Raw genomic sequence first — 14,796 nt, forward strand, 5'->3', positions numbered from 1 at the left:
CTTGGATCTGGTCAACCCGGTGAGCAGCTGAAAACACTCAATTTTTCTTTTTTAAAAAATAAATCAGTAGAATAAGAGAATTCAGTAAAAACTTGCTGAGACAGAACAACCTACATGCAACTTCCACATTAAAAGCCACAAGATTTCAGTCAATTCCATAAAACACAGCCTGTTTACTCTGCACCGAGGCACAGGCTGCCTATTCCCTATTCCCTCTCCAGAAGGAAGCTCAGATGCCTCAGAGAGTTTCACTCTGTGCTGGGTTTGTTTTTTCCTTCACCCCATCATGTGCAGCCTCAGCCAGACTGAATGAATGAGTCACTTAATTAACCCAGAATTTACACAAAGGACACGGCAGAGCAAAAGCCTGCCTTGGATCTGGTCAACCCGGTGAGCAGCTGAAAACACTCAATTTTTCTTTTTTAAAAAATAAATCAGTAGAATAAGAGAATTCAGTAAAAACTTGCTGAGACAGAACAACCTACATGCAACTTCCACATTAAAAGCCACAAGATTTCAGTCAATTCCATAAAACACAGCCTGTTTAGTAGCTGAAAATGCTCCTCCCAGTACACAACCCCCTTTTTTGGTATTATTCTTCTGAAAAGTTCAAGATAAAACATTCCACCTAGAAATCCCAGCTCCTGTACTTTGAGAGACTACCAGAAAACTCTCACAAGAGACAAGCAGGGAGAGGAGCATTCAGAGTGAGCTGCAGGTGTGAAACCTTGTGCTGAGAGGACAAAGGTGACACTGGCAGCCACAGATAATTTTTTTATTTGCCAGTATTGAGACTTAAGAGCTGGGTTATTTCCTTGGCACCACCAGTGCTAACCTGTGCACTTGGCTTGGAGGAGGGAGAGGCATTTTCTGCTGCAGAGAAGATGGAGAGACCCTGAAAAAGCCAAATTAGACACCTGGGGCTGGGGCACCCTGGGCACTCTGCTGGTGACACCGAGCTCTGGGTGCTGTCACAGCTGCAGGGAGGGGATGGGGACACCCACAGGGACCTGGAGAGGTGGGGCTGTGCCAACATCAGGAGGTTCAACAAGGCCAAGGGTAAAGTTCTGCACCTGGGCTGGGACAATCCCGAGCACAAATCCAGGCTGGGAATGAACAGGGAACAGCTCTGGGGAGAAGGACTGAGGGGTGGGAGGCTGAGCACTGCCTGGCCAGGGACCCCAGGAAAGGGGGATTCTGCCCCTCAGGTGAGACCCCACTGCAGAGCTGCCCCAGATCCAGCAGCACAGGGACCTGGAGCTGCTGCAGAGCTGGAGCCAGGCTGGGAGAGCTGGGAATGCTCACCTGGAGAGGAGAAGCTCCAGGGAGAGCTCAGAGGGGCTCCAGGAGGGGAACTGGATGATCCTCGGGGTCTCTCCCACCCTCCCCAGTGTGGATTTGTGATCTGAACCCACACAGCCCCCAGGACTCGGAGGCTGCAGCACAAACAAAGCCACGGGGACACAGCCCACACCACCCAAGAGTGACAACCAAGGAGATGAACAAAGGACAACCAGACACCAGACCTGCTCTGCACACGCACAGGAACCTTTTGCCTGATGTGTTGTCAGTTTTACATTCTGATTTAATACGCCATAAAGTGGGGAGGGCAATACTGTCCTGCTGGCTGACAAACACGTATCACAGTAATTGACTCACCTCACCCTGCTGTTCATGCTGAATTATTTGCATTTATTCCTCTGACCCAGCTTTTTTTTCTTCCTACCCTTAATCCCACAAAAAAAGTTTAGGCTTGAATTTAAAGCATTAACAGGATTGCTGAAAGAAAACTACTTTGAAAAGCCTGTTATCAGTCAGAGAGTGCAGCTGGTGGATACCCAGCCTCCCTTTGTAGCTGGAATTCTCTAATAAAGGAACATCTGAGCTTAATCCAAAGCCTCTGTTTCATAAATAATGAGATTCTGCAATCTTTCACTTGAAAACAAAACTAATTTAAGGACAAAATGCAAGTCCTCCGAGGCACTCTGGAAGTTTCCTTGCTTTGAAGCAAGGGTTAAAAATTCAGTATGGAAAATTACACTGCTCAAGGTGATCTGTGTTAAACAAGATCTCCATCACCAGAGCCCCCCTGCTTCACTGCTGTCTTTCAGAGGATCATTTCCCAATCCCTGTTTATGTTGCACATCTCGGTTTATAAATTGGGAAGTTTCTTTTAAGTAATGGAACTCTTTGGAATAAAGCAGGGTGTTACACTTGTACAACCAGGATGCTCTGATGCATTTCCATTTAGATTAACTATTTTCATTACTCCTTGTGCTCCCCCCACACATTTGCAAAATTAGTTCAGCACAATGTTTAATTATTCAAATAGAGCTGAAAAAATAACTCCCTCTGAAATTTTGATGAGGTGTTAAGGATCTGTAACCTGCTTCCCCCCCTCCTCAGGCATAAACTCCCATCCCTTAATTAAAAAAACGAGCAAAAGCAAAGTTACAGAATAGCACAAACAGCTACATGAAATACACAAAAATAACAATTCCACATGGATTTTAAGAGCAAACTTTGCACTACATAATTTCTTGTTGAGGTCAAATTCGAGGGTTTGATTACATCAGCACCTCAAAATGATCCTGGAAGAAGTGAAGCTTGCCAGGGAATTTCACTGGGGAAACCTAACAGGCACAGTCAGCAGATCTGGCTGCTGAAACATTATTCTACAGATAAATTACATACTAGAAAAAATAAACATACCCCAGACCAGCAAGAAAACCAGCTTAATTTTGATGAATTGTGGGCATTTTCCATGTTTCTGTAGGCATATCCCAGCCCAGGAAAATCAATATTCCACTTTAAATCCACAGGGAGCTCAGAGCTGCAGAGCAGACTGTGCAGGGTGAGTCTGAACTCCAAGGGCAGGACTAGGAAAGCTCAGGGAGCTCAGGGATTCCCTGCCAGAATCCAGCTGGCTTCCCCAGAGTCTGCATCCCTGCCTCCCAAAAACCCTGCTGAAGGACAGCAAACTGCTCTGGAAACTCCCATTTTTACCCCAAGGACAGCAGGAAAAGGCAGTTTTCACTCTGGCTCCTGCACAGGGAGGGCTTGGCACTCCTGGGAGGGAAGGAGAAGAATTAGTTAGCTCCCTGAAGACAAAGCCACATGCACAAATTCAAAAATAACTTCTGCTCATGGCTTCAAATCCATCAGCCTGGAGACTTTGCTTGGGAGCAGCTTATGGAAGAGAGGAAGAGCAGCTTGGAAAGGGTTAAATCCTCCAAGGGGAATCCTAGATGTGCACTGGGCAGCTCTGTCCTCACCACAACCTTCCTTGCACTGCTCTGCCCTGGTCACTCCCTCAGTTAATTCCTTAAATGTGTTCCTCTCACTTTCCCAAGAGCACTCGAGTTACCCGTGCCCTCCTCAGTGAATTTCCTATTCTCCTGTCTCCCAGTCAGCCACCAAAATAACTTTTCTATTCTCCCAGTGTCACTTTTGGAGTATTTCCTTCTCTCATTATATAACCACGGAGCTCTGCTTTAAAAGGGAATCTCCTTTTATCACAGGAAGTCAAACCCCAAGGGGAAAAAACATCAAGTCTGTGGTATGTTTAAACAAGACACCATCAGCTGATGCCAGCCAGAGTCAGGATTTCTGGGAGCAGTGTGCTCCAATCACCTTTTCTTTTTAAAAGCAAAAAAAAAGAAGCCCACCCTACACTGAATGAATGAATCTGAATACATTCAGATGGCCTAAAAACAGCATCTAAGAAAACAAATATGGGAGAAAAACCAGCAGCTGGGAGCTTTGGAGAAGGGCAGAGGGAAACCTGTGGCACAAAGAGCTCAGGGTAATGAAGGGAAAATGGAAATGGATGCTCTGGGGCTTCAGGGCTTTGTGAATCACAGCCTCTCACTCCTCCACCAGCAGCTGAAGGGGTCCCAGAGCTGCAGTGGCACTGAGCAGGGCAGGGGGCTCAGAAAACCCCCCTGAGCCCAGGCAGAGGCAGGTGCCAGGCTCTGCACACAGGGATGTGCCCACGGGCACAGTCTGGCAGCAGCAGCAGCAATTACTGCTCATTTCAAAACCTTCACTGCAGCAAACTCAGCTGGGAGGTGCAAGGAGCTCCCTTTGTTTTATTTGGGGTTCCAACACCTTCAAATTCACGTTAATTCCTTCCAGGAGAGGGAAATCCCAGGGAAGCTGCCAGCTAAGGGACACAACACACCAAAATAATGCAGAACAGCACGAGTGAAAGAGTCGTTACAGTTCTAAGAACAAGACAGTGACTGATGCAATGGAAGAATCTTGGGAAGTTGATAATGATAAAGGGTTTTTTCCACACCATTAACACCCAGAGGTCTCAAATGTGCAGCTTTTGGGATAAATTTGGGTTTCAGCCACCAGACAATGCCATGCAACACTGCTCTACATTCATATTTAGAGCTATTAAATCCTGGCAAAACCACCACAGCTTTTAAGGGAAAATACAGGCAAATTATAGCATCCCTCCTTAAAAGTGAATTCCCCAAGCTGAAAATAGTTTGGACCAAAAGCAAATCAGCTCGAGTCACATCAAACCAGGGCTAATGCAGATATACATCCCTATAAATCCAGTCATTCACCAATTACACCCATGCAAGCTCCTAAGAGGGTCACTTCAGGACAAATATGTAATCCCAATGTGACACTTGATCCTATTGCCCTACATGCTCTGTCCAAATCCCAAAGCAAAAAAAAAAAAAAAGTACATTTTATCTAAAAAAAACCCCAGTTAAAGAAAATCCAGCCCTCAGAACACGAGATGGAAATATCCTTTAATTCTCATGTCGTAAATGCTTAAATAGGTTAAAATACAGCCTAAGGAAAATTAATATGTGTGCTTTAAGCATGAAGATATCCTGGAAAAATTAACCCTGCAGATTACATACACTGTAGTTTCATATATAAATACAAATTTGTGATACTAAATACAGCTCCAGCACCCAGAGCACCCTGCAGTCCCCACTGGGGTGGTGTCACAGGACACTGTGCCAACCACAGCATGGCATCCCAAAGGGCCTGAATGCAGGACTCGGCCCCAGGGACACCCTGAGGGTGTGACCATCACCCTGCACCACCTGCCCATGGAGAGAGAACCAACCTCCACTCTGGGGTCACATCCTGCACACCCGGGCAGGAGCAGACACTCAAAGCACCCAGAGCAGCTGCAGAGCTGAGCCAACACTCCCAGGATCCAGAGATCTGGGATGGATTGGGCTGGAAGGGACCTCACAGCCCATCCAGTGCCACCCTGCCATGGCAGGGACACCTCCCACTGTCCCAGGGTACCCCCAGCCCTGTCCAGCCTGGCCTTGGGCACTGCCAGGGATCCAGGGGCAGCCCCAGCTGCTCTGGGAATTCCATCCCAGCCCCTCCCCATCCTCCCAAAGTCCCATCCATCCCATCCTCTGGCAGTGGGAGCCATTCCCTGTGTCCTGTCCCTCCATCCTTGTCCCCAGTCCCTCTCCAGCTCTCCTGGAGCTCCTCCAGGTCCTGGAAGGTCACAGTGAGCCCACCCCAAAGCTTCTCCTCTCCAGGATGAACATTCCCAGCTCTGCCAGCCTTCCCTCCCAGCAGAGCTGCTCCAGCCCTGGGATCACCCTGGAGCCTCCTCTGGGCTCTCTGCAGCAGCTCCAGCTCCTGCCTGTGCTGGGCCCAGGGCTGGGGGCTGCACTCACAGCTGTGAAATCCCCCACACCCCAGTGGGAATCCAGCACCAGGGCACAACACGCTCTATTCAATTTACTGCTGCTTATTTATACCACTGAAATCCACAGCTCCTGCTAAGTAAGAAGTTTGAATGATGCACCCATTAGCATCCAGAACCCTTTTGCTAATTGGCCTGATTTATGACTTAAAACAGAAACGATTCACTCCCACCACAAGAGTCCAAAGGAAGGAAGAGAGGGTGACTCAGTTCTTTGTCTCATCCTCTGCCTCCCCTGTCTGCAGAGCCTCATTCAGAGCCTCTGCTGGAGCTGCTTGGGGATTTTTCTCTTTGCTCTCCCAGCTTGGAAGTTTCCCATTAGCTAATTAACAGCAGTGAAAGTATCCACGGACAGCAGAAAAACTTCTGAGATTCCTTAAAACCAGTGCTGATAAGAAAAGGAGCATTTTTAACACTGCACTTAATAAAGCTGCAACAGAGAAATGGCTGAAATTGAGAGTTTAAACAGAAAAAACCCACACAGAGGAATACAGCTCATCAACAACACCAAGATTCCCCAGCCCTGGAAGTGTCCAAGGCCAGGATGGACAGGGCTTGGAGCAGCCTGGGATGGTGAAGGTGTCCCTGCCCATGGCAGGGGCAGAATGAGATGATTTTCCAACCCACACCATTCTGGGATTCTAGGGAAAATTAACATTCCAAATTCAGGGCTGTGTTTGGTGTTAACAGCATTTCAGTGCAACACAAAGGGAACCTGGGTGCAGAGAGCAATGAGGGTACAGGCAGGAATGAAGCACTTGGAACTGCTATAAACAGCACCAACAGTGACATTTTAAAACACTTTCTTTAATCTGCTGTTTACATTGGGTTTTCCTCAGTATTTCCAACAGCATTTCACATCCAATATCAATGCTGAGTTGACATCATTGCTGATTTCCCCCTCGAGTGTGCATCAAGCTGCCTTGCCCACAGGGGAAGGGAGCAGGTGAACTTCCCAAGCAGATGTCACTTCATCAGCAGATGGCACTGCCAGGAGCACCTCGCAGGGACCCTCAGCCTAGCCCAGGAAACACCTCTCACCACTGTCCACCTCCTCCTCTCAGTGTGCCTGAAACCCAGGCAGATCTGAGCTCCTGAGAGTCAGGTGCTCAAAAACACCCAGTGCTTTCCAGAGGGGATTACAGGAAAAGAGCCAGTGAAGCACAACTTTCAGATCTCCATTTGCATCCTGCTCAGAGCAGTTCCAAGTGCTCAGTTCCTGCCCTGTCCTCACTGAGGTGTGAACTCAGGGTCCCTTTCTGATGAACTGAAATGGAGTTAACAGCACACACAGCAGCACTGAATTTGGATTTGGGGTCTGGAGCATTTCCCAGATGAGGAGAGGCTGCAGGAGAAATCCCCCCTGGGCTGCAGGGGTCCTGCCTGCTCTGCTCAGCCCAGCTTTCCCAGCAGAGGACACCCACCCTTTCCCCTGGAGAGGGACTCTGTGGAGATGAGGATGGAGCCAGACTCTGCTCAGTGACAGGACAAGGAGCAGTGGCCACAAAGCAAACCACAACAGCTCCAGCTCAGAGCAGGAGCAGCCTCTGTCCATGGAGGGGCAGAGCCTGGAACAGCTCCCAGGGGGGCTGGAGTCTCCTCTCTGGAGACATCCCAGACCCCCCTGGACACAGCCCAGGGCACCCTGCCCTGCCAGGGGCTTGGCCTGGGTGATCTCCTTCCAGCTCCAACATTCTGGGATCCAGGTGTGCCTGGCAGCCTCAGCCTTTCCAATGAACTTGGCCAAGGATTTTTCACCCCAAGCTCTTACTCATCCCACTGAGAGCATTTCCCCATCACATTTTCCCCAGCAAAGCCAGTGTGCTGAGTGCTTGGCATCCCCTTCTCCAAGCAGTTGTTTCTACTTCCCCTTTAACAGAAATGATGCAGCTTCTAAAATCAGCTGTAGAAATCCCACCTGAGCACTGACCCATTTCTCACTGCCCCATTTCACTGCACTGAACTTCTGCCACAACAACCTGACAGAAAGCATGAAGTGGAGGAGGGCTGGAACCTCAAACGAGTTTTGCTAGGAAAAAATCAATCATAATATGGAAACAAACCCTCAGTATCAACTCCTTGAAGGACAAACTGCCAGAGTATCTTCAGCCAAGAGCCAACACACAGCCCCTGCAAGAAACACGTGGGAGGAGGGAGAAATAAGAGCAGGTAAAAGCACCTCGATGTTTCTCTGTCCCTTCCAGAGGATTTTAAGCACTTCACAAACACCATTCAAGTTACATGGAGATATCTGCCCCAGTCCTCAGTGTGAGAGCTGAAGGTTTCCACTCCCAAGAATGAATTGAGCCCTGGCACTTCGGGAGTCGCAGCTCCAGAGTATGTAAACACACTTTGAAATTGCTCTGATAAATGCTCCCATAGCTTTACTTTGTTTAGAGCAAGTGTCAACACCCTAAATTCAGCTGAAAAACAGCTTTTGGGGATGATGTAGCTCTAATACAATTTTACAAAAGACAATGACTCACTCCCAGGCGGGAATGTGGTGGAAGTGTATGACCTAATGCTCAGAGACGTTGGCTTTTCCAAAAAGGTCCAGTTTGAGTATGTACAGTATCTCCCCAGCCAGTGAAGTTTTTAAAAAACAGTTTTTGCACACAGGAATTTACATAATTACCTCATTTTTTGTCTTTTTTTCCACACCTAGTCAAAATCCAACCAGCTGATGTGCAGCTTCCCTACCCTCAGTTTCAGCCTTGTCTTTCCCCATCATCCCATCCCTGGGCTTGTTCTCCAGCCCATCCAGCCCTGGCTGTTGGAGGCCAGAGGAGCTCTGCCCCAAGGTGCCAGCCAGCACGAGGAGCTCCTCAGCACACAGGGATGGAGAAGTTAAAATCCAAGTGTTAGGACACACCAGACATGGAACGTCAGCAGGACGAGCCTCCTCCACGCTCAGCTGGATTCCCCACAGTCCTGCTGAGGCTCCTCCAGCTGTGAAGGACTGATTTCTCAGATGTTCTCTTCAGCCAGCAGCTGGGCAGCTTTCTGAGGAGCTTTGTTCCAACACAAAGCCCAGAATCCTGGGATCCATTTACAACTCCCAGCCTTGCTGCTGCTCACAAACACCCGGATAAAAAAAGGGGCGAAGTGTAGGAGGCAAACGGGAGTGAGTGACACAGGCTAATCAGGATTTTAATCATGCTAATGGATGTGATTAACTGCATACTTGTCCCAGAAGCTCCTCGGAGTAGCCTGATAGCCAGCACGCAGCCAGGGCACGCTGCTCATCCCACCTTAATCCACAGCTACACCGTGGCTGGCACGTCACCCGCCCAGGGTACACCTGGGGCTGAGCCCTCCTCCCACCCACACAGCCTCTCTTCCCTTTTGGGCAGGGGACAGACTCCAGCATGGTGTGTTAAACTCCCTTTACAAGGGCAGTTCCAGCTCCAGGAGGCTGGAAACCCAACCTTGGCAAAGGAAAGTTAATCCAGGGCCTGTTGCGTTACACAAACCTCCCTCGATAACGCAACTACAACTCTTGTTTTTGTCTGCCAGTTTTGTTCAAATCACAGGGACACTGTGAGCTTTATCTCAGTGCTGGTATCTTGCTACTCCCCGGAGGAACTACCAATTCAGCAGTTGCCACTCTACCCGAGAAAAGTTTTGAGGCAGGGAGTAAAATAAAATAAGGCAAGGATTAAAAGAGCAGCGAGGAGCAGCCTTGTCTGAGAGCAAGGGAAGAAATCAGCCCCTTCCCTCCCTGTCTCCAGGGGAGCAAAGAATAAATAACCCAGCACCATCCCAGCTTCCAGCAGACATTTCCAGGGAACAATGTGGAACCAGGGAACCATCATTTACATGCACAGCCATTTTTACCCAGGGAGTTACCTACACTTCCCATTAACTCGGTGTCTCCTGTGTTTTCCACAGCAGCAACTGCAGAAAGTTTTGTTCTCCAGCATTCCAAAATATGGACTCTTATGGCAACACACAAAAATGAGTAATTTACTCAGAGGAGTCCAAGACTGATCTTGTTTGGGGCAAATCCTCAGCACTATCCTGACGTAATTTTTTAAGAGTGCTAGAGCATCACACCAATGTCTGCTCATAATCCTTCAGGGTCAGATTTCCCAATAATTTCAAATAAATTTAATATTTCATAATTTTTAACATAATATTAAGAACTCAGAGCAACACAGGGCACCAGTGTGAGCCACAAGTATTTCATTCTTCTCACTACCAAGTTAAAATCTGCATAGCATCTACAGCAACTGATTTCACTGACCTTTTCTTCCCACGAGAAATTCCTTCCCATGTGCGCAACACTAAGCCATGGAATTGCTTTCTGAGCTGTAGGAGGAGAAACTCCCCCATGGGATGCAGGGGTCCTACCTGCTCTGCTAGCCCAGCTGCTCCACCACAATCTCCCAGGAACCTGCTCCAGAGGCCATCCACCCTTTCTCCTGGAGATGAACCCTGTGGAGATGATGCAGCACTGGTGGCTCCAGCTCAAGGCTCGAGCTCTCTGCCCCCTCCCACGTGCTCTAATCACAGACCCCTGGCTTCTCTGATCTACAGCTGACTATGATTTCATTTGCCTTCAAGGAGGAAAGAAAGAAAGCACAGAAATAATCAGTTCAGTTGCTGTTAAAGCACGAGGAAGCTGTGGACACAGACATTTGACTAAGCAAGAGTTTCATCTGTTTCATTTGAGTCAGAAAGCACAAACACAGAGTTCCAGGAAATAACTCTGCCTTTCAGAGCACTATCAGCTTCTTCAATTTGCCTTTGAAACTGCACAGGTACCTACACAAATTATAATTTTGTTGTCTGCAATCTGACTCGCAACAACACGATGAGTAACACGCCTTGAACTCTTCATTCTCAGCGGAGGAGGCTGGAATTTTATCTCCCAATCTATGTCTGGCCTAGCAAAATAAATTATTTGGGGTTTTTCTGGACCAAACCAAGGTATAGTCACACATTATTTCGCTTTCAAGTAACCCTCACTTTCATTTGAATTGCAAGTAGCTTGAATTCATCCTGACAGACCTAAACCCTGTCTGACCAGTGGTTTCCCTGAGTCATAAGTTTGGTGCAGGTCAGAATTTGGAAGCTTGCACATCAAGACGTGGTGCAGAGAGACAAATGCAGTCCAAGAACTGAGTGGTGGAGACATCACTGGCTCAGCAAACAGCAGGTGAGATTAAGCCTGAGGTACAGGAGAGCAAGAACATGCCATGGGTGTAAACCAGACCTGAACTCTGCCACAACTCAGAGCTGACTGAATGGCTCAGATTCATTTATTTCTAGGGAAGACAGGCAACCACTCAAACACTACAGGGGTTGGGACCTCAAACATAATTACAGCTCCATTGGCTGAAATTACAGCTGTGTCAGCCCTTTTACCAGCAGGAATACGTAATTCATCTGGTTCAACTGAGCACTCCTCAGACTGCACATAACGAGCTTAAGGCTGGGAATGTAGGCCTGCCCCAGCCTCACCTTCTGCCCCTCCAAAAGCCCAACTTGCTTCTGTTCCCACTGTGGCTCAGGCTGCTGGAGGCTGGGGGTGTTTGATACCATCACAGAACAGTCTGGGCAATGCTCAAACCTTGACTGAAACTGCCTGGTGTCCCTGGGAGGGAACGGCCAGAGTGCACTGAACCCAAATAGTTCAGAATTATTACTGCCACCTGTAAATGACACTGACCAGAGGAACTCCAGTTTGGTTCCAGCAGTGGCTGGGAGCCTTGGGTGGGATTATTCACCCCCTGGCCACTCCAAACAGGGCTGCTCTCATCACTTACCACAGCACTCACAGCCAAATCAGACAGCTTGTTAGAGCAGCTCTCCAGACCTGCTGCAGCTGGCAGAGAGGAGCCCTGGTGTCCCACGGTGTCCCCACTCCTGGGAGCCTGCCTGGCATCAGTGGCCAGCACAGGCCAGTGCCTGGCACAGCCCTGCCTTTGGAGGAACAGGCTGATAAAGTCAGGATCTGCTGCCATGAGTGTCCTCCAGCAGCCTCCCCGTTTGCTCTTTAGGGCCAGGAGTGACATAATCCTCTCCTAATATCAGCTGAGGGCTCGGGGGGAACCAGGGTGACCCACACACTGCACCCATGGCAACACTGGGCTCTAGCTGAACTCCCCAGGCTGGCATCTTCAAACCACTGACACTTCTTTGTATTAGCTGATCTTTCCCTGATGTCATTTCTGCAGAGACACATAAAAACAGATTTAATAATATCCACGGCCTTCAGCTTCAGAGTCAACAATCACAGCCACAAACAGATCAGCTATTCTGCTTCAAGCTTATTATTTGTCACTAACATGTAATTATTACCAAACAAAACAAAAGACACAGGATATTGCTGCTGTTGCAACAGCAAGTAAGTTAAGCTCTTTTTCAAACTGAAAAAGCCCATCTCTTCTGATGCAAGAAGGCACAAAAGAATAAAAAATAAAACTTCAAAAGAGTCTGTGAATCCTGCAAAACGCATCTGGAAGGATAATCAGAAATTTCATTGCCAAAAATCCCTAAAGTAAATTTGACAGCCAGGTCTGCCCAGACAATGTCACCTTTGTCATAACTGTATTGTCAATGTGAAAAATTTTGAGTTACAATTTCTCTTTCTCAAATAAAGGAGGAGTTAATTAAGCTGCAACAGTACCTTATAGATACAATACCAGCAAAAAACACCAGATGGGACATCAGGCCCTGGCAAGGAGAAAAGAAGCTTTAGAGTTGTACAACTCCAGTGCAGTCCTGTCCCTTCAGTTTACAAAATGAAGCTACAGCAGCATCACATGCAGAGCAGGAGGAGCCCCGAGCAAGGCTTGTTACTCCACACTGAGACTCTGAGCAGGACTAGGATGGCTGTTGTATTATTCAAGAAGCCTTCCAGCTGGAATTGCAAACTGGGAAGAACATGATTCACTGAACAGATGATTCCAGCTTTAAAAACAAATAAAATCGGTTTTTAAAACTCTAAAATCAATGGGTTAATCTGCTATATCCATAGAGGAATCAGGGGAAGGAAATAAGTGAGGGAACAACCAAGAACCACCTAAAGAAAAGAGAAGTAAACCTCTAAGTTCAGGTTCAGGCTTTTAACACACCCCTCGAAGAGAGGCAGAGCCTACAACGCCCATACTACCAGGATACACTTAGAAGCAGAACAGCATCCGCAGAACCCAAAACTTCACCGCCGTCAGCTTAAACTTATTACCAGCAGCCCCACATCGCACCGTGGCGAACATTTATTTAATGCCCGTACCGCCGTGCTCCGCAGGAGAAGTTTGCTCATCCCGAAAGCGGGCCGGCTCCGCGGCGATGACTGAGCAGAGGCCTGGCCGGAGCCCGGCGCATCCCGGCCCGCCACACCCAGCGCCGGAGCCGCGCTCTGCCCATGCTCATCCCCGGCCCTCCTTATAAAGCCGGCAGCGAGGGACCCAGCGGGGAAGCACGGCGGTGAGGGCGGCGCGGAAAGTTTGCAGGCGTCCCGAGGAGAAGCGCGGAACCGCTGCGTCGCCCTAGAGCGAAAGGCGCGGCTCCGTGTGCCGCCCCCAGGGAGCCTGGGGGGCAAGGCCGGGGAGCCCCCGAGCCCCGGCCCCGCCGCTGCCCCCGAGCGACAAAGCCGCGCCCCGGCCGCGCCCGCTCCCTGCGCCGGCTCCCCCGGGAGATGCTCGGGGATGCTGCGGGCGCTCCCTGCGCGGCTCCCAAGCCACGCAGCCCCGGCCACCTCCCGGCCCGGCCCGGCGGACACCGGCGAGGCCGGAGCCCCCGCTCGGCCCGGGCCGCCCCTCCGCCTGAGCACTCCTCAGACTGCGGTGTCCCCGCGCCCCGTCCCCGGCCGCAGCCCCCTCCCCGCGGCCTTACCGAGCGGCGGGGGCGCGGGGCAGCGCCGGGACGGAGGCGCCTGGCGAGTGTCGCTGTCCCCTGCGGGCCCGGCGGGAGGAGGAGCGGGGAGGGGAGCCGCGCTGGCCGCGCGCCGAGCGCACTACCCTGCTGGCCGCAGGGGGGCGGGGCTCGCGCCGCCCGGCCAATCAGCGCCGCGCCGCGCCCGGCACTGGCCAATCAGCGCGAGCGCCTGAGGGGAGACAGGAGCTGAGGGGGACACGGCTGAGGGGGACACGGCTGAGGGAGACACGGCTGAGGGAGGACAGGGCTGAGAGGGACAGGGCTGAGGGGGACAGGGCTGAGGGGAGACAGGAGCTGAGGGGACACGGCTGAGGGGAGACAGGAGCTGAGGGGATGGGTGCTGAGGCGGACATGGCTGAGTGGGGCTGTGGGGGACATGGCTGAGGGGAGCTGAGGGGAGAGAGGAGCTAAGGGGACACGGCTGAGGGGGACACGGCTGAGGGAGACACGGCTGAGGGAGGACAGGGCTGAGAGGGACAGGGCTGAGGGGGACAGGGCTGAGGGGGGCAGGAGCTGAGGGGGACAGGAGCTGAGGGGACATGGCTGAGGGGACATGGCTGAGGGGAGACAGGAGCTGAAGGGACACAGGAGCGGAGGGGACAGGAGCTGAGGGGAGACAGGAGCTGAGAGGACAGGAGCTGAGGGGAGAGAGGTGGGACACGGCTGAGTGGGGACAGGGCTGAGGGGACATGGCTGAGGGGAGACAGGAGCTGAAGGGACACAGGAGCGGAAGGGACAGGAGCTGAGGGGAGACAGGAGCTGAGAGGACAGGAGCTGAGGGGAGAGAGGAGCTGAGGGGGACACGGCTGAGGGGAGAGAGGAGCTGAGGGGATGGGGCTGAGGGGAGAGACGAGCTAAGGGGACACAGCTGAGGGGGACATGGCTGAGAGGGGCTGAGGGTGCGCGGCTAAAGGGACAAGGCTAAGGGCATGAAGGAGACCCCAGCTTTGGGAAGGGTGATGTGGGGCAGGAAAGGGCGATATTTAAAGCGGCAGGGGAAGCCCTGGGAGCGTGTGCACGCCTGTGTGGCACGGCACTCGGGGCTGTGGAGGAGCTGAAGGAGGCTGCTGACAGAGCAGGGCCCAGGGACAGATGGAGCCCAGCCGCCCCTCCAGGTGGCTGAACAGCAGGGACCACTCGTGCTGCTGCTCGTAATCCCCCGTGGCCCTTCTGGCCCAGAAAGGCAGCCCTCTGCACGTGCAGGAGGG

At 50.9% G+C, this 14,796-nt stretch overlaps 1 protein-coding gene across 11 annotated transcripts in view; it reads right to left on the reverse strand.

The window, feature by feature from the left end:
- Window positions 1-13,678, reverse strand: part of MAP4 (microtubule associated protein 4) — a 146,519-nt gene extending 132,841 nt beyond the window's left edge. For 10 of the 11 annotated variants that reach the window (XM_039726570.1, XM_039726579.1, XM_039726578.1 and 7 more), the window contains exon 1: window positions 13,547-13,678. The gene's annotated coding sequence lies outside the window, so the exon portion shown is untranslated. Of the gene's footprint in view, window positions 1-10,057; window positions 10,142-13,546 lie in introns of all 11 variants that reach the window. The other variant, XM_039726569.1, reaches the window with a different exon arrangement.
- Window positions 13,679-14,796: the final 1,118 nt, after the last annotated feature.

Source organism: Passer montanus, unplaced genomic scaffold (assembly GCF_014805655.1).
Source record: "Passer montanus isolate IOZ18808 unplaced genomic scaffold, ASM1480565v1 scaffold59, whole genome shotgun sequence".
Lineage (NCBI taxonomy): Eukaryota > Metazoa > Chordata > Aves > Passeriformes > Passeridae > Passer > Passer montanus.